Raw genomic sequence first — 18,980 nt, 5'->3', positions numbered from 1 at the left:
TAAATCCTGCAAACACAAGTTATTGCAACCTGAAAAATTGGCTGGAGACTAAACACAGCAATTCAACATAGACAAGTCTGCATCTACTCACTCCAGATACCACTTCCGTCATTCCTCCCTTACAACAGATCTCCCACAAGCCTCTTTCCCTTGGGGCTCCCTCTGCCTGCAGCATCCCTCTGTTATGCACTCAAGTAATCCTCATGGAGGAGCTCTGTTACCATTTGAAATCTTTGCCCTCACCACTTGCCCGATGACATTTTCTTCCTCTGCCTTCCTAACTCCCTCACATGCAACTACCCTCCCATTTTCTAAGCACTTCCCTCAGGGCAACACCTCCCGCTCTGCTCCAGAGACAGATATCTCCCAGACTTCCAGTCTCAGCTGACCTGGTTTGATCTCCAGCCTCCACACAGCCTGCCAGCTTCACCTCACTGAGGAATAGGTGAAAGGCAACACAGCAAAAGGGAGAGCTACATCTGGATCAACACACCAGCTGTGCCATCTCACTCTTTTTCCAGATCTTCTCCCACTGTAAGGAAGAGAGGGGCTGATTTCTTTATACCTGTCCCCTGAGAAAGCTTCTGTTTGCTGCCATTCCACAAGCACTGACCAAACAGGACTGCTCATCCTGGTGAAAAGAAGGCCAAGGAAGCTGGAATGAGGCTACACTGAAGACAGTAACCCAGAACTCTAGCACTGCTGGGTCTCAGATCCAATCCAAGATCAGAGCATCAGAACCTTCTGCCATTTCCCTCACCTATGCTCTTCCCTCTTCCCCACTCACCCCCAAGAGGCTGGGGCAGAGGTGCTTCTGAGGGGATCTTACTGTCACAGGGTCAGAGCCAACATGCCAGCACTAACCTGAGACTAGCAATCCTGGACAGATACAGTGTCTGCAAGGTTCCTTGGTTTGCTGTCCTTTCCCTGTTTCCCAGAGGAGCTGGAAGGACAAAAAGCAATGACCTCACAGGGTTACCCTGGCTCTTTAAACCCAAGTGAGCTGCAGCGGTTCCCCAGGGATTGCCAAAGGGCATGGTGAAATGTATCTAGGAAAACCTGGAAGCAAAATAGAGTACTTCCTCTTCTTTAAAGCTTTCCAGTTGTCTTCTGTTCACAGCTGAAGCAACCCAGTTGTCCTAACTTGCTCCACCTGGGACAAGGACTCTGCCTCTATGTATATGCAACAAATGTGACTACTTTGGCATTACTCTGGCTCATGACCGCTGTAAAAGACTGATGGTTTTCCTTCTTTTGGACAAGGAGTGTTGGTATCTGCAAGCATGATAAAGCACGATGAGTTCTTCTGACAACACTTCTTTCCACCCCATATGGGACAAACAGGCACAGAAAATGTGACTCTTCTGTGGTGCACAGGATAATTTTAGGCTTTGTATCTGAATTTGTTGAAGTGTAGGTCACAAATGGGCAGCTTTTGAGAATGGTAAACAAATTCCTCTTGTAGTTTTTCATGTGAGTCATGTTGTCTCAGATCTGTTATAAAAATCTCTTATCAGCCTATTTCACAGTGAATGGTTATTTTGATAGTTATATGATCTGCTTTTGGTGTGCATGCTGTTTCAAAGTTCAAAATTTTTTTCCCAGACTAAAAACAGTTTTGAAAGTTTGTACTTACTACTGATTGAGGTAGTTTTTATTTTGTATAGAAGCAGATGTAAGGATAATCGTAGCAGAATAATTATGCCACTGAGATATACACCAGTTTATGTCCCTTCCTAAGTTAGGTACGGCTAGGTTCAATGACAGTGTGAGCCATTGTAGCCAGCAAGGCCTTAGAACGAGGGGATCTTCTTGGGCATGTTAATATCACTCCAGATAAAGTCAGCCTTGATTTGTCATTAAGTCCCTTACTAAGAACAGTGTGTTAAAGATTGCACAGAGAAACTTCCACGGCACAGTAACAAATATTCCCAACAAAGGTCAGAGTTATTTAATGCCCCTGCCATATGACATGGATCAGTCATGCCAGACCTGGAAATAGACTTCAAGCCTTCTAATTTTATAATCCCATTATCCCTTGCTCCCCACCTCCTGGCACTTCTTCTGTTCTCTTGCACCTTAGCATCTTGGCAGTGAAAGCTCCAAGGCAGGTAATGTGATGGAAATGTGCAACTGGATCCTCCAGCCTCCCCTTCTTACCTCATGCTCTCGCCTCTGCCGCGTACTTGCTCTCCCTTTTTGCTCAAACTTTTGTGCTCTGCTCCATACCCAGCATTGCACATTACACCTCTCCCTTGCCTTTGCAACAGTGATTTTATGCATCATCTCTTCTCCATCATCCTTCCTCTTTCCAGCCTCATTTCTTCCAATACCTACCTCCTCCTCTCTCTCTCTCAGTTAATCTAGTCTGAGCTTAAGGTGTGATGTTAGCCTCAAAGGATAATGTGGTCATTTAACCAGCCCGATATGGACTCAAAGACTGGCTTTAAGGGATGTTAACAATCCTAATTGAGGCAAGAAAACAGTGAAACACTGATTTACCACTTTGCATATTTATTAGGTTTTATCAGTTTCTGATATCCTTTCCAAGAGTCCCTCCTCGTTTTTGTTCTGGTCATTATCTTTGAAACTTATCTCTTTTTCCTCCCTTTCTGACCAAGAAAAGGCTGCATTTCACAACTTGGTCATCACCCTAAGCAGGATACAAGCTGCTTCCCCTTCACATGTGTTTATAATTATGTGCTTGCTTCCTATTACAAGTGTAGCGCTCCTGCCTCAAAGTCAAATTTTTTTTTTTTTTTAGAAGAACAAAGAATTTCTTTTCCATCTTAGATATGGATAAGGCGAGGTCATGATCCAGGAAGGCTGTGGTTAATCATAAAGGGAGGCAAAGAGAGAACCAAAGTGATACTAGAAAACAAGGCTGAAGTGAAAGGATGAAAGCAAAAGGTTACAGATAGGGCTGAGTAAGAGCTAATATCAAGAACAAAGAGGAGACCCAAATCCACCTTCCCGCAGGTGTCTTTGGTACCCAGGAACGGGAAGGTGCTGGCAAAAACCGGACTGTGCAACAGGATCCAGCTCACTCCAGCACCTCCCTCTGCTGGCCGGTGTGCAGAGCCCCAGGCAGGGCACCCAGCGCAGGGGAAGGAGGGCTCTGGATTGCCCCCCTTTGTCCTGGGACACAAACCATGTGAGGGATCCAAGTGAGCACCTGAACCGCCTCCGCTTGCTGAACCAAAGCGTTCTTTGAAGACTGAAGATGGGTGAATTATTGGGGGAAACTTTAGGTCAATTCTAGGTATCTATATTTATAGTGCTCTCTTTCAACTTTAAGGTCTATTAGTAGGCCTTTTATGTCTTGAAATGCACAAATCTACTGCAATACTCCTGCTTCCTTATGGCACCTAACCATTTCCTCCAGTGGCTTCGATTTTCTTACCTCACCGCTGTTGAAAGAGGGCAGAAGCTACGAGGAAATGCTAAACAGGAAGCCCCAAAAGGCCAGATCATTTACAAAACAAGACGTAGACACATGTATCCATAAAGTATTGTGGATAACACCCAACAGGAAAAGAGTTATTTGTTTTGCTGTGTCCTTTTGTACTTAAATACTGATGTATGATCTTGGTTTAGTAGGCAGCACAAGCTTCTTGGCCTGCTCCCCAGATGTGCACAGATCTGTAAAATTTCCTAGAGCTTTTCTGTTGACAGTGCAATGTAGGAGGCACTATTTGGCAACAGCAGAGCTCTTGCTGTTTTGTTGCAGGGGTTCTGCAGTGTATGTCATGTCTATTATATGTGCACTGAAGAGTTTCTAGATTTCCTTCCTACGCTGTAAGACTGCAGGCTTACAGCCAAGTCATATTTTTTTTCTAAGGTTCCCATCTTTAGATCCTTTTGCAACTTCAAATTTCCTTTATCTTGTTTTTAGCTACAAGTTTCAGATGATTTTTCTGGGGTACTTACATCTTAATAAGCATTAATTTCAACATGTTCATTCCCTAAACCTCCTGCCTCTGGCTGTGCTTCACCCTCTTCCCCGGTGCCCAGCTTTCCAGCTGCCCTCCCAGTCGATCCATCCTGCTGCCTCTCCTCGCCACAGTTCTTCCAGACACTCCCTTTTCCCCTTTTTCTCTCACCAGTCTCCCCTCCTTGTTCCTTCTTCCCTTTCTCTTTCTCTGAATGGCTGTAACGCTGCCAGGACTTGGCAGATGAGCCAGCCCCTGTCTTAGAATGAGCTCAATTAGCTCCATCAGCTGTGTGAGTGACAGGGAAACCCCTCTTTCGCAAGCGCAGCCCTGCCCATCCTGGACACCAGAGGGCCGTTTTTAGGGATTCTGTTTCCTGCAGCCACTTATCTGTCTGACGCTGTCTGCTTCTGAGCCGGGGCTCTGAGGTGTGCAGTGATGTACCCTGACAGCTATTTATAGGATAAAAACATGGGCCTGCTGCCCCAGGGAACAGCTCAGCCGCTCAGGCAGGCAGGCAGGCAGGCAGGCAGGGTTTGCTAAGCGGTGCGTGCTCATGCTTGGGGGTAGGGGGAAGCAGAGCTGAGATCTGGCAGCGCTTCCCTCGCCTGTTGCAGAGACAGGCAGGACCACCCCCGCTCAGGGGCACAGGGCACGGGGGGCGGCTGATTTATTGTAGTGTTTGGCCAACATCGAGCTGCTTCTTAGAGACAACGAGGGGAGGGGATCGCAATCCAGTTCCCATGGCAACCGTGCTCAAGTCATCTAAGGTCAAAATGATGACCGAGGCCGCCAGAGAAAACGAATTTTGATGTGAGGATAAATCCCACAGCAGTGACCGCATGACAGTCTGCCAGCTCCAGGTGCCCGAGCAGCCCCGCACCTCCCTTTGTCCGCCGTCCCCCCCAAACTGGACTGCACTGCTCCCCGCTATGATGCTTCTGGGGGCCCTCTCAAAGCCTGAACATCTCTCTCAATGCCTGCCCTGAATTCACCCCCAGCTATTTCTGTTTCTGGGTCACCGAGATCACATCTGCACAGCCACCAGAGGCTGACTGCAGTGTGGGCTGGCACATCCTCGCTCCTCTTGAACCGCGAGCAGGGGCTGCCCACAGCGGTGAGGCTCAGGCCAGCAGAGCCTCAGCTCGCCAGTCACCACCCCTCGCTGTCCTCAAGGGTCCCACTTCATCGAAAGCCATCGCGTACGCGCCTTGTGACGACAAAATCACGTCAGCTTTCATCTTTTTTGGAAAGCAGCTGGAACCGAGCAGCAGCCTCTGCGGGATGCTGCCGCGCTGAAGCGGATTTCTGTTGCCATCTGGTGGCAGCTGAAGAGTACTTGGAAGTACAGACAAATTACCAAACTCCATGCCCCACCATTCTCTGAGAGGGGCTTGCTCTCCTCCACTGGATCGGAGGGAGGTGCCCAGGGAGTCACTATTGCTGAAGGTATTCAGGGAACGGCTGGATTTTGCGCTTAGTGCCATGGTCTAGTTGACAAGGTGGTGATCGGTCAAAGGTTGGACCAGATGGTTTTGGAGATCCTTTCCAACCTAAATGAGTTTGTGATTCTGTTTATTCCACAGGTCTTTCTTTACTCGTGCCACATCAACATTTCCTCACTTTAAAAGGGAACAGGGGAGAATGCTAACACTATTAGATTTAATTTGGTATCTAGATTCCAGATTATACCTGCCATTGCAAATGTTCTCCAGTTTTTAATTAAACACCAGCAATTTTCTTGACTACTCCACGTGCTGTAATCAAGACTCTCTCTTATTATCCCCTAAACTCTGAACTAGAAATCTTCCCTCTGCCTCTGAGAATCGTTGAATGAATTATCCACAGTTGGTCAGTTATTAAATGTACAATTACCAAGCCCATCTGGCTATTGCAGAAATCTCCCTAAAGGATTGCACCCCTGCTTACTGAGGAACATACAAACCAGAAGCCAGCCTCAGACTCCCTCTCTGTCTAGCCCAGGGCCCCATCCCATCTCTGGCTTAAGGGCAGAGGCCTCATGAAGGGCAGAGCTCTCCCATCAGATGGTCTGCCCTGACAAGTTCCTTTTGTGGGTGCTATTGCAGCTTCTGCTGGAGCTTGGCTTACACTGCAGCACCAGCATTTCTGAAGGCAGCCACAGATTCACCCTCTGTAAATTCACTGCTCTCTGGTAGAGAATAATTCCCTTCCTGTTTAAGGAGGGCACCAAACCATTAGACTGCATGGACAATGCAGAAGCAGGGCATCCTAATGGCATTTGATTGTATAGTCCTGCTTTGGTTTTTGCACCCACTTATGCTTAGCCCTGCCTTTGTGCCTTCCCTCATGCTAGTCTTGCTCTTGCCCCTGTTTCCCACTCCAGCCCAGCCACATCTGCCTGCTGGAACCACCCAACCTCCTTCATGGTTATGTTGCCTAAACTCCAACAAACCGCCTTTACCAGTCAGGCAGAGAGCCCACAGAGAGTTTCCCACTCTGTTGTTCCCACAGGCATGGGTGACTCATGACATCTTGTCACTCCCAAGTAACTCAGCTGATGAAATCCAGGGGCAGCCAGCCACACTCCAGCTCCATGTTGGTGCTCCAGCACCAGCTTCTGCTCCATGTGAAATAATCTGAGGAAGTGCAGTAGCTCCTTCACTAGCCCCATCTCAGAGCTGAACCCTCCCTTGTCAGATGAAACTTACAATGACCACTGATGTTGTTTTGGTGCTGTTTATCTTTCTCACAGGTTGGTTTTGGCCCAGTCTCCTGTGTGTGCTCTTGCTCACCAGACACAGGATGTGAGTGAGGGCCCAAACTAGCCCTCCCCCGCAAAGCAAAAGGTGAGGCATTGCTGTTAATCCTTTGTTTAGATCCCAGGAGAGAGCAGTGAGCAGAAGCGGCACTCACAACATTAAACCAAAAGCAGAAGGACTGTGTGGATATCTGGCAGTACTGTGATCCTCAGCATGGTCCCAGAAAGGAGTTATGCAATGCAGCCACCCCACTTGAACAGGAGCTGATTGGAAAAGCCCTGGTGCAGCTGTAAACATCCTTCACTTTAGTTAATTTATTTTTTTATTCTCTACATCAGTTCTGACATCCACTTTCAAGACAGGAAGGCTGAGTGCTTGAAGGGCTTGTAACTTGAGGTGATTTTTTCATCCAGTTCTCTACAGCTTCATGTTTCATCTTCATGTTCAGTGCATTCTGAACTGTCACTCAGGGCACAGAGCAGAGAGAGGCACTAGAGAGTCACACCACAAATGTAGGCAGCCCGACCGACCTGCTCCAAAATGAGGAAACCTCCTCCCACCACCGTATGGTGGCAGTGAATCACATGGGTCTGAAAGACAGAGGAGCCTCTACAAGCTTCATAGACACAGGATTTTATTGAGAATGTGAATGTTTTTTTTACAATTTAGACCAGGAATAGATCTTCAGTCACTGTACACTATTTTGTGAAAGAGATTAGTTGGTTACACAACAGCACTAGTAAATGAAATGGTGGCTGGGAGTGTTCCCCACTAAAAATTGATGATTAAAGTTAGTAACCCAATAGAAATTGGGCTGTTCTGTACACAGTTTATAAGTCAGCACATGGGAAGGAATGTTCCAGAAGGAAGTCTGCCTGCAGCCAGTCTGTTAAAGAGGGTAAGAATTTATCACTATGGCCACTCCATGCCCAGCAGCCTCAAAACCAAAGGAGTTTAATCTACTGCCAGAGTGAGCCTTACTCTCTGAGTGGGCATTGAATGAATTTCTCAACACTTTGTTCACTTTTCATGTGGCCCAATTACTTTAAGGCTCTCTGAATGGTACTAAAATAATTTAGGTCAAGAGCCTAATGCAGTTTAGGTTCAAAGTAATCTTTAACTAACGTGTCTCTACATGTAATGTTTGATTCACTATGATGACAGAGTCAAGTTTATTTATCCCCCCCCCCCCTTTAAAATATTAGAGCTTGTTGCTGGTTTTGAGGATACAAGTTACTGGAAACACTGGTCAATAGGTCAACTGTAGTGCTCTACCATATTTGTGCTCTTCCCCACAACTCCCATTGATTTGATCCCAGACATGAAGTATCCCTAAAAGAAGCAAAGCCAATGCGGATTTGAAACAAAGCCAGGTTACTCCGAATGCTTAACATAGGGTTCCTTGTTCCCAGAGCTTCATCTACGGATATCCACGTTCTTTCACAGCTGGAAAGGAGAGCTTCCTTAAATCTTGTGCTGCCTACCAGGAACTGAAGAGGAAATACCTCTTGCATTGCTTCCCTGACCCATTGGCTTGCATATGGCAAAAATCACTACAAAGCTGGAATCAGGAAAGCATAAGTTGCATAAGTTGCAAGCATAAGCTTTAAAAGCATAAGTTGCTTTCAAAGTTGCTCTAAATCCAATAGGATACAAATAGTAAACAAGTTTTCCAGGTCATTTGGGGTATATGGCTACTCATCTTGATGGCAGTAACTTTTCCAGAAGCTGCAGACTAACTTACCTCTGAATATTTTGCATCATCCCCAACTGCATGCCACAACCTCAGCAATGCCATTTTAAGCAACCCAGAGCAGAACTATTGGCTCATACCAATTTTTAAGAAGGACTAAGAATGACTCACATTAAGATCTCAAATCTCACAGACTGAACCAAGCCTACTGCTGTTTAGGGACTCTGCAAATGCTTCTTACCAGTTTCTTACCAGGTATCAAATAACCTCTCTTCCTGACACAGACTCCTTTAGAAGGGGACAGTATTTTTAGGACAGCAGCCATTCAGAAATGCACTGAAAACCTTACAAAAGCCTTTATAAATATTTCCCCCCCTTCCTATTAATCCTGTGTTTTCTCAAATACTTGAGACAAAAATCTTCTGATTATGCACAGGAACACAGTTGTCCCAGCTCCTCATTCCTTGGACAGAAAGACATCTGATCCTGGCTATTCCTACAAACCAACAACTTTAGAACATAATTAGCAAGGTTGTCAAAAAACCCTGCAACTAATTAGGATCACGCCTGGCCAATGGTAAACTCCACTTGAAGGAATATGTTGTGCTTTCAAATGTGGACTGATCAGAAAACTTGAATAGTTTAGACAAGAAACTGAATTAAGTTAGAGATAAATGGCTGTTTCCTTTTCCTGTTTCCACCTCAGGCTGAGTGAAAGAGTAGGACAGCAGATGACTGTCCATGAAAGGAAACATTAGTCAGTCCCCTTCTTGAGCTCTGTATCTTCATTTTAAATTCAGCTATATTTCAGTGTGACTCACATATCCTTGGGACATTTTTTGCTATCATCTCTCCTGGGCATCAGTAACCCACCAAATAATTTGGCATCTGTAGCCACGATGTCCTCCCTCAGAACCTCTCAACAGCTTGTGGGGACACAACCCTAACAAATACTCCTGCCCCAATTCTAATTGTCACTGGTGACAGCACTAGACATTGATGAGAGCTGTATAAATTTCCAGTCCTTTCTGAAAGCTAGTGAAGCATTTGGGTCAACCACTTCCTTCAGCGATGAATTCTCCAGTGCAATCTCATTATATGGAAAAGTGATCCTCAGTTTTCACCGAATGGTCCTTTTGTTTTCATGTATATGATATAGGCAGAACAAAAGCTAAGTCTACTTTTCCTACTCTAGCAATTAGTTTATAAACTAGCTGTCCACTTTTATATCTCTCCTTTTCAACATAGCAATCCCAGTTTTGCCAATGTCTCAGAGTTTTTGTATGCCTTAGTTTCTCATGTCACCATTTCCTGAAGTCTCCTATTTGAGGGCAGACTTCTCTGTTTTCTCCAGAGCATTCATACAGCATTGTCCTCAGTGGTGATGAAATCTCATGCCTATAATTATTACAGAGTTAATTTAAACCTCACAAGGGTAACATCAGCCCTTGCAATTGTATTGTTGTGACTGAATTTCAAATTCTGTTGTGTTGTCCAGTCACCTTCCCTGTACAGATCATTTTAGGGAAAGACATTGCAGAAAGTCCTTAATTAACACTGGATTTTTTTTTTTTTTTTTTTTTTTTTGTTGTTGTTTTTTGTTTTTTTACGGTTCACCTTCACTTTGGGATGTATTAGTTCTTAAATTTGTAGCATCCTCCTGATTGAAAGCTCCTTTCCCTATCTGTTGATTACCATCAAGTGTGTCTCTGGAAAACCATCAGATCCTTTCCCAGCCTTAATTTTACTAGGCAAAGTTTTAAAGCCAAAGTTCTAGGGAGAGGATCTTCATTCTCCAGAAGATCCTAAATGAAAACACCTGTTTTCATTTGCATGAATCTTCACTGAGACTGAATGATCAGAATTATTCACAATATTCTCTATGAGAATTCTTACATAAAATATTCTCTTGGTACTTTTTTGTATACCATTTACCTTTTAGCAGTTCATGATGTGTGACCATCTAATACTCAAAGATCCTTTTTTCTCCTTCTCTCTCATTTCCAGTTGGTGAGTTCCCAGGAACAAAAGTTATTAGTCCCTATATCCATGGTAGTAAATTTTGCATACTCAAATCTCATCCAAGATTTCATTTCATCCATCTTTCAGTATTCATTTATAACATCCTGATCATTCTGTCCTTGTGCCATCAGCAAGTTTCATCCAAATGCTCTTTTTATTTATGCCAAGGCCATGAATTCAAATATGAAACAAGATAAGGCCTCACAGTGACCTCCATTAGTAATCCCTCTTCCCTATCAAGATTCTGCTTTTGTGGAGCAGTCTCAAAGGCCTTTTAAAAATCTAAACATATCAGATTAAATGTTTCTCTTTTATTAAGTTCTTTGTTGATGCATCCCGAAAACTGAGCAGAGGATTTATGAGATACTCTTTGCTTAAAGAATTAATCTCAGTTATCAGGATCTTCCAGGTGTTTTGACATATTTTTAATTACTATTCTGACCAGCTTTCAAGAAACAGATAAAAGCTTCACTATTCTACTTCTCTGATTCATCCCTAGCACCTTTTTCAAAATTGTGGGTATATCTGTGTTGTGTTCCCTGAAGCTCTGGTACCATGGCAGCTTTCCATGACAGACCATATATTCTCCTAACCCAAGAAGCCAAGAAGCCCCACTACTACTCACTTGAAATTCTCAGGAATTCTTGGAGGTATACCATATTATATTTTAAAATTATCAGTTTGGTCCAACATTTCTCATTATCAACTCTCAGTCTTTGAAAGCTGCTTCATTGTAAAAAACAGAGTGCACGCAGGACAGGAATACAAAAGTCTCAAAATTGAAAGTGTATGAAAAACAAGGTTTTTCTAGATTGTTCTCTTTAACCACCCTTGATTCAACACATCCACTAATTGTTTCACAGGCTTCCCAGTTCTCACACCCAGGAAGATTCTCATTTATCCTTTTCATTCATTTCATTGTTTGCTCTGCAACTCCCTGTTCTGTCTTCCCTCCTAATTATTAAATGCTGCAAATTCAAGCTTCTCCCTACTGTAAATTTTGAAGAACCTCTTGCTTGACTCTGAAATTATAAGTTAAGTCACACAGGTATCCTATTTTCCTTTTGATCCACAGGAATGCTTGTCATCCAAGACTATTATTATTGCTGATATCATAGGTATCCGCCAGCACTTCTAAGGATTTTAATCTTTTACTATTAACTCTGATGTCTGCTTCTCAGTCAGAACGCAATGGCATGAACTGCTCATTAGTTTGAGTTATTGCGATCAAACTTTATATCCTGTCTGCATTTTCACACCATCTGCTTTTGAAGTGGCAGATAGGCTGTTAATCAGACTCACCGTGCTTCAGTGCCTGTGAAGTGTACTGGCTCTTTGAAAAGTGACTTCAGGTGGTTCTTCATTTACTGTTTCAAGCAACTTCTGTCCACACTTACAGGCAGCCAGAGCTTTCCTAGCTGCCAGTCCTGGGAATGTGTCCACAGCTTTCCTTTCTGGGCACCAGTGCCCCATATGAAGACCCAAATGTTGATGCACAAAACAGGGTTTTCCTTTAAGGACAGCTACCAATTGATCTTTTGGTTTGTTCACTATAAGCACACAAAACTTAGAATACAATTTTGTCAATTCCAAAGGAAGGAGCAGTATCCAGCTTCCTCTTTCAGAGCTATTTTTATTCTGCAGGACTAATGAGCAAGAAAACCAGTAAAAATTATTTCAGCCCATCAAGTCAAATTAGCTAAAATGCACCTAAGCATCTTAACTGCTCTGTAAGAAGGTACTTTTTCATGTAGTCATTTCAGAGAAGAATCCCTTTATAACTTTGCTTTACTTTGTATTCATTGAGCCTGCAGTCATACATCTGACAGTACCTCTGTGAGCCTTGAGGCCCTAGAATCTGACCTTCAATATCAATTTGTCTGTCTGTCCAACGACTGAAATGTCTCCTTTGTGAGTACTTCACAATCCTTATCATAGTAACATTATGCAAATTTTTTGAGTCAGGAAAGTGCAATTATGATGGAAATAATTTTTTCATGGAAAACTCTTTAGATGTTCTACACTGAAGGAAAAACAGCATGACTTGAAAATGTATGCAAAACAGATTCATTCACTGGCACGCCTTTCTCTTCCTAGAAAAGCGCCTTTGTCTGACAAAAGTCTTCTACAACAGAGCACAGCAGACCCTAAGCCACCAGAAACACTTGTGAAGACCTCGACACCCTGGTCTGCCAGACCACAATGGCCAGGAGTCCCCTCCCCAGGGCTCCCCTGCTCTCTATCCTTACAAGCACTGAAATCACACAGGAGTTTGCATTTAAGTACTACTTAGAATCGTGTAGGCTCTTGCAGACTCTGACAGCTCTGACTTCACCCTCCAGGTTTTTCAATCTGAACACAAGCTCCAGAACAAGGCTCCTGAATATGATCTTCCTCCACCAACCTTTCCAGATGACATTGTTCCCAGAGGCCCATTCACAGCACACGTCAGCCACAGAGAACCCATAGGAAGGGCTGGGGCAGACCAAAAACATCATGGTTAAAATATTTTCCCCAGTTTGTGTTAGATCTGTGTCCTGACTCCTTCCTCACTGCACTGCTTTCTGTCAGAGATACCACAATCTGAACACACAGTTAAGCACTGTGCAGCAAGTATTTGCCATTTTGTATCTCCCTGGTATCTCCCATGTACTGCCTGAATGTCCTAATGACTGGGGTTTGTAATCCACCTATTTTTGTCTCTGTGAATATTTAATCAATCATTCACACAAAGAGGATAAACTTCAAGGGGAAAAGAAAGGTATTAAAAAACAATTATCTCCAATTATCCAGAGCTGAATAACAAGAGCATTTGCCTAGGATACGCTGGCACATCTCTCTTTCAAACAGAGCATTTGACCTCGGGACATAGAAAGAGCAGTCTCCCTCTACTCACGATCCTTGGGAATGAGCCCTGCTCTGTTCCCGTGCCTACCTACAGCCACTGTGCCTGTCTGAAAGATCAAGGGAAAAGCGGGTGAGCCAGGTTTAAACCGCTGCTAAAAAGCCATGAAAAGAATGAAGGTGCCTTGCAGAGATCTAAAAAACCAAGAACTCACGTAGGGTTCATGAAAATAAGAGACCAAATACAGGAGAGAGACTTTATTTTTGTCCTTGCAGAGGAAAAGGTCACAGTACAAACTAAAGATTTAAAAGGCTTAAGGGAACCAGAATGAAAAGCGACATTACAAATGCACCAATTAGGGGGAAAGCTTCAGTTAGAACTTGTGCCTTGTCACTCATCAAAGGATCCAATTACGAGACCAAAACCAGGCTTTGTTAGTACTGTAATTCACAGAACTACCTGCTTCAAAGCACATTAAAGTGCAGCAGCAGCCTGAAAAGTGACTATCACAGCTACGTGGGATGGCATGGAGCCTGTACCGAGCCTTGGAGGAAACAAAGACGCAACCTTCAGTCCCTAAGGAATGAACACGGACTTTCCTCATTTCAACAAAGCCTCTCCGTATTGGAAGCACAGCCACTCCCTGTCTTGGAGTTTTGAGGACTTCTGGGAGAGCCTGTACTGCTTCAGGTCCTATTTGAAAGTAGAGGTGGGCCTGGAGGAGATGGGACAGTGCATGTGGAAACCATTTCTGTGGGCTGCGAGAGACAGAGGGGCTTCTGTCCACCCAAAATATTCCACTGCCTTTCCCAGTGACTAAACCTCTGGAGCACGACTGGTTTGGGTTTGGCTGGCATTCCTCAGGCAGGGAATGGCTGAAAGACAAAACACACCCCACTGCGGGGAGCCTGAGCGCAGTGTGTGGGAAGCGGACACACTTCACCATGAGAATTCCGTCCTACCCGGTGTGAGAAAATGAATTAAATTTAAAGGTTTCCAGGATAAAAGGACACAGTCTCAAGACGTGCCAGGGGAAGTTTAGGTTGGGCGAATTTAGGCTGGAGGAATTACTTCACCAAAAGGGTGGTTAGACACTGGAATGCCCAGGGAGGTGGTGGAGTCACCATCCCTGGAGGCGTTTGAAGAGCACTGGACCTGGCACTCAGTGCCACGGTCTAATGCCACGGTGGTGTTCCGTCGCAGGCTGGACTCGGAGATCTCGGCGGTCTTTCCCAACATGACTGACTCCGTGTGCCCACCCGCAGCCGGAGGGGCGCACACGGCAGAGCCCTCACGCACAACATGGACCCCCCGCTGCCATTTTGCGCGCGCCGCTCCCCACGTGCCCCGGACACGGGGGACGGCCCCGCCCGCGCCCTGACGTCACGCAGAGCGCATGCGCCGAGCTGAGGCGGGAAGGGGGGGGGAGGGGGCGCCACCGCCCGAGGCCGCCGGGCGGGTCAGCCGGAAGCCGCCGAGCCCCGCGCAGGAAGTGACCCCCGCGCGCACGCCGCGACCAGCAACCCCCGACTGTGGCCGCCCGCGCGGCCCTTTGTGACTCATGTCACTGACGCGCGCGGCGCTGACCAATGGAAAGGCTCCTCCCTTGCGCGCCTGGCCCCGCCTCCTCTCGGGCCTCACGGCCAATCGTTGCCATCTCCTCCCTGATGGGTGGGTGCGAAACCCAATGAGATCGCTAGCCCCTCCCCCGCCTCGCGCCAATGGGCGCCGCGCAATGCGGCGCTCGCGGGCCGGGGGCAGCCAGGGAGGGCCCGGCCGAGTGCCCCCGGTCCGCGGAGTCACCGGGGGCGCCGCCGGCCGCGCTCCTGCGTCGGGGGCAGTCGTTCCCCCTTCCCCCCGCCACCGTGAGGGGCTCCGGCCGCCCCCGGCCCCGGGCAGCTCCGCCGCCCGCCACACGTTCCCTGGCTGGATGCGACACGGGGCGGGGAGGAGCCGCCAGGCCGCTGCGTGCGGGGGCTCTGCGCGCTCTTAAGGTGGCCCGAGAGCCCGACGGGAGCGGGACCGGGATAGCCGGGGGTGTCCCCGGTGGGGCGGAGGAGGGGCGTCGCAGCGGCGGCCGGAGCTGCCTGGTGTGAGGGAGCTGCCTGCTGGAGAATGCCCGCTCGGCCGTCAGGGTGAGGGAGCCGGGTGGAGGTTTGTGCCGGGAGCTAAGAGCCTGTCACATGAGGATTCCCGCTGCAGAGACGGGGAGCGGCGGCTGGAGACAGTCTGTGCCTTCCTGTGTGTCCGAGGCTGGGCACGTCCCTCGACGACTGTCCAACCTCTGAAACTTTGGAGCTCCCGGCAGGTGCGGTTGGCTCTGGTGGAGATACCAGGTACACTGGCTTTCTTGTAGTTAGGATCCTAAACGTGTAATTGAAGCCCTGAGTTTGAAACCACCAGTTTTGGCTTCTTGATTGTGCAGTTGCATCATTACACACGTGGGTATGTCATATACATAAAGCACACCAAGAAATTATTCAAGATACACAACGTGAGTAACCAGTAAATTTTTGTGTCTACAGAATCACTGCATCTCTGAGGTGGCAAAAGACCTCTGAGAACATCGCGTTGAACCTTTAACTGAACACTACCATGGCAACTAGACCATGGCACTGAGTGTCACATCCAGGCTTTCCTTAAACATTTCCAAGGACATAGGCTGCACCACCTCCCTGGCAGCCCATTCCAATGTCTAATCACCATTTTCTGCTAAGAAATTCCTCCTGAAGTCCAACCTAAACCACCCCTGACACAGCCTGAGGCTATGTCCTCCTGTCCTGTCACTTGACAGCTGGGAGAAGAGGCCAACCCCCACCTGGCTGCCCCCTCCTTTCAGGTGGTCATAGAGTGAGAGGGTTACCTCTGAGCCTCTTCTACTGGCTAAACAACCCTCATTCCTCTGTCATTCTTGTACTTGTGTGCAAGTACATAAGCAAAGGTTTTCCTGGCTAAGAAGAGGTTTTTTAGAAAAACCCAAGCCAAACACCTAACTCTTCCCACGGAGAAAAACATGTTAGGATACCTGCATGTTACATAGGATTGCTGAGATGCCTGTTTGTTACTAGTTGCAAATGGAAGGAACAGTCCTTCAGCCAGGATGCAGAAGAGAATTCCTTCCCAAATACTGAGACTTTCAGTGTCCCAACTGCCAAAAACCAAAGCCACCTCCTACACCTTCCTGGATGCGAGAAGCCCCAACTGCCCGCTACCCATCTGTCAAAATTTATAGATCTCCTTAGACAAATATTAACAATTCAGTCATGCGCAAAGCCTGTGGCATATTGAAAAAATTGGGAGAAGGATAAAATACCGTGAATGTAATGTAAAAATAAGCTATGTGGTGACTGGTTTACTCTTTTTTCCCATGTCTCCATCTGCTCTTCTCTGTCTTCTATTTAGCTGTGAAAGGCTTTGGGATGTGTCTTTGTTCTCTGAATGCTGAATATGATGATGGATCATGATACATTTATCTCTGTGCATTTCTGCCACACTGATCCTTTGCCCTGCCTCCCTAGGGCACTTTTTCTGTTGAATGGTAATTTCTACATTTACATTCTTACAAGCAGTGGAACAAGTTAGTTACATCATACCTTTTAATTGTCTATAAAAAGCAGGCAGTACTTCAGATATTCATTTGAGGAGAGGATCCTGAAAACCAAAAGGAAAAATAAGTAGGGAACACACATCGGATGCCTGGCACACGTCGAGTCCAACCACAGCTTTTTAACACCTCTGCATTTGGCTACAGATCAAACAACTTGCAGATACCACCCGTCTGCCTCCCAGCACAATGATGCTCCTGCCTTGTCTCTCAGTAAAGAGTAGTCTGAGCACTGTGTGGACAGAAATCCTAGCTAGAGGGGAGCTGGGGAACTTGAACCAGGAGTAGCCAATACACCCAAAGACCACCTAGCCCAAAGAGAAGTCAAAAGACAGGCAGAAGAACAAAGGAGCTGAAGCTAAGCTATTAAGGAATGAGTGAGGCTGGGAGAAGTAACAATGGACATTGAGCTCTTCTGTGATGGTGGGAGGGAAAGAGATGATTGTTGGCCCTTGGTAATGATCAAGAACACCATATCGGGGATCTGTAGTAGATAATGTGAATAGTATGGGGAAAAAGGCAGGAAACCCTTCTTGACAGAACAGGTAGTAACACAGGGAGGGAAGTTGTGACTTGAGCTGCTGGCATAGATGCAGAAGAAGGGGATAGTGTGGGAGAAGGAAGACGCAGAGAATCCTGAGAGGATGGAGGATGATGACTGACTTCCTGAAATGAAGGCGTGGAACTGTGGCACAGGTTTTGACCTGTTGAAGGAATGTAAGGAGTCATTGCAGGTGCAATGGTAAACTCAGCTCTGCAAAAGCAGCAAGTCTTAAAACACCCCCTCTGCTATCTCAATTTCCATATTACGGTTTCCAGAAGTAAAAAAAAATATTTTCTCAGAAAGTGCCGTTTCCTCCCAGTATATGTGCTGTCCTCTACTTCGAGCCTTACAGCAGTGCTACCATTTGGAAGGATTCAGTTGTGAAACCACACAAAAAAAGATGAGATGATGACTTTCAGATAACTGGGATAGGGGCCCCAGGGGGGGCTGTTTCGGTCATGCTTTTCAGATTGACGCATCAAAATGATCTGCCTACGACACTGTCTGCAGGTGTATGGGACACCAGGCAACACCTGCTCCTCCTCACACACACATTTTAGAGTATTGGCTCTTATTTGGCGTGCTTTACTGCACAGTCCCCTTTAATGTCATAGTGAACTACTGCCTTGGTCTGCATCCCTGGGACACATCAAGAGGAGACTCCTAGTTTTTGGCCTGATGGGTCAGTGTGGGACAGCACTGAGTGTAATTCACAGAGTCATAGAATGAGTTAGGTTAGAAGTGACCACAGTGGGTCATCTGGGCCATCCTCCTTGTTTTACCAGGGTCCTCCCAGAGCGCATTGTGCACAATTGCATTCAGATGGTTCTTGAGTATCTCCAATGAGGGAGACGCCACAACCTCTCTGGGCAGCCTTTTCCAGTGGAGAGTCTCTACAGTGCAGTTTTCCTGCACAGTGAAGAAGTTCTTCCCCATATTCAGGTGGAACTTCCTGTACATCAGCTTCTTCCTCATCATCCTAGTGGTTGGCACGGCTGAGAAAAGCCTTGTTGCATCTTCTTGGGACCCCCACTTTAGATATTTATACACATTAATGAGGTAAATTAATGGGGTTTCCTATATGGTTCTAGCTGGCTTTAACACAGAGGAGAGATAGCAATGAGACTTTTAACAGGATTGTGGTAGAAACACCTTTTAAGATCTGATGATGTCTCTGCAATAGGTTGTGGACGCACAATGCTTGAGGGAAGACTACTAGAGACGGAGAGCTGCATTGTTTTGGGGTGGGAGTTGACTCGGAGCACTCAGGGCTGAAGCAGGGCATCACCACTGTATGGCCGGAGTGAGCAGCGCGGGTCGGCAGACCCCGACCCGGGGTGGCCATTTGTGAGCCTCCGTGCCGGGGCTACGACCGGCTGTCGCAGCGGTGACCCCGCAGCCGCTGCCCCCCTTACAGCGGCGAAAGGCGGCTGCCGGCAGCGGCCTGGGGGCTCGGGCCCCACGGCCATCTCCGCGGTGAATCGAGCCCCGCGCGGGGGACGCCCTCGCCCGGTCCCGGGGCGGGCGGGCAGCTCCTCCCCTCTGCTTGGCAGAGCGGGCGGGCCGCCCCTGCTCCCCCGGCCCGGCGCCTCCTTAACC

The sequence above is a fragment of the Fringilla coelebs genome, assembly GCF_963513975.1.
Source record: "Fringilla coelebs genome assembly, chromosome: 2".
Classification (NCBI taxonomy): Eukaryota; Metazoa; Chordata; class Aves; order Passeriformes; family Fringillidae; genus Fringilla; species Fringilla coelebs.
This window is presented reverse-complemented; position numbering follows the sequence as displayed.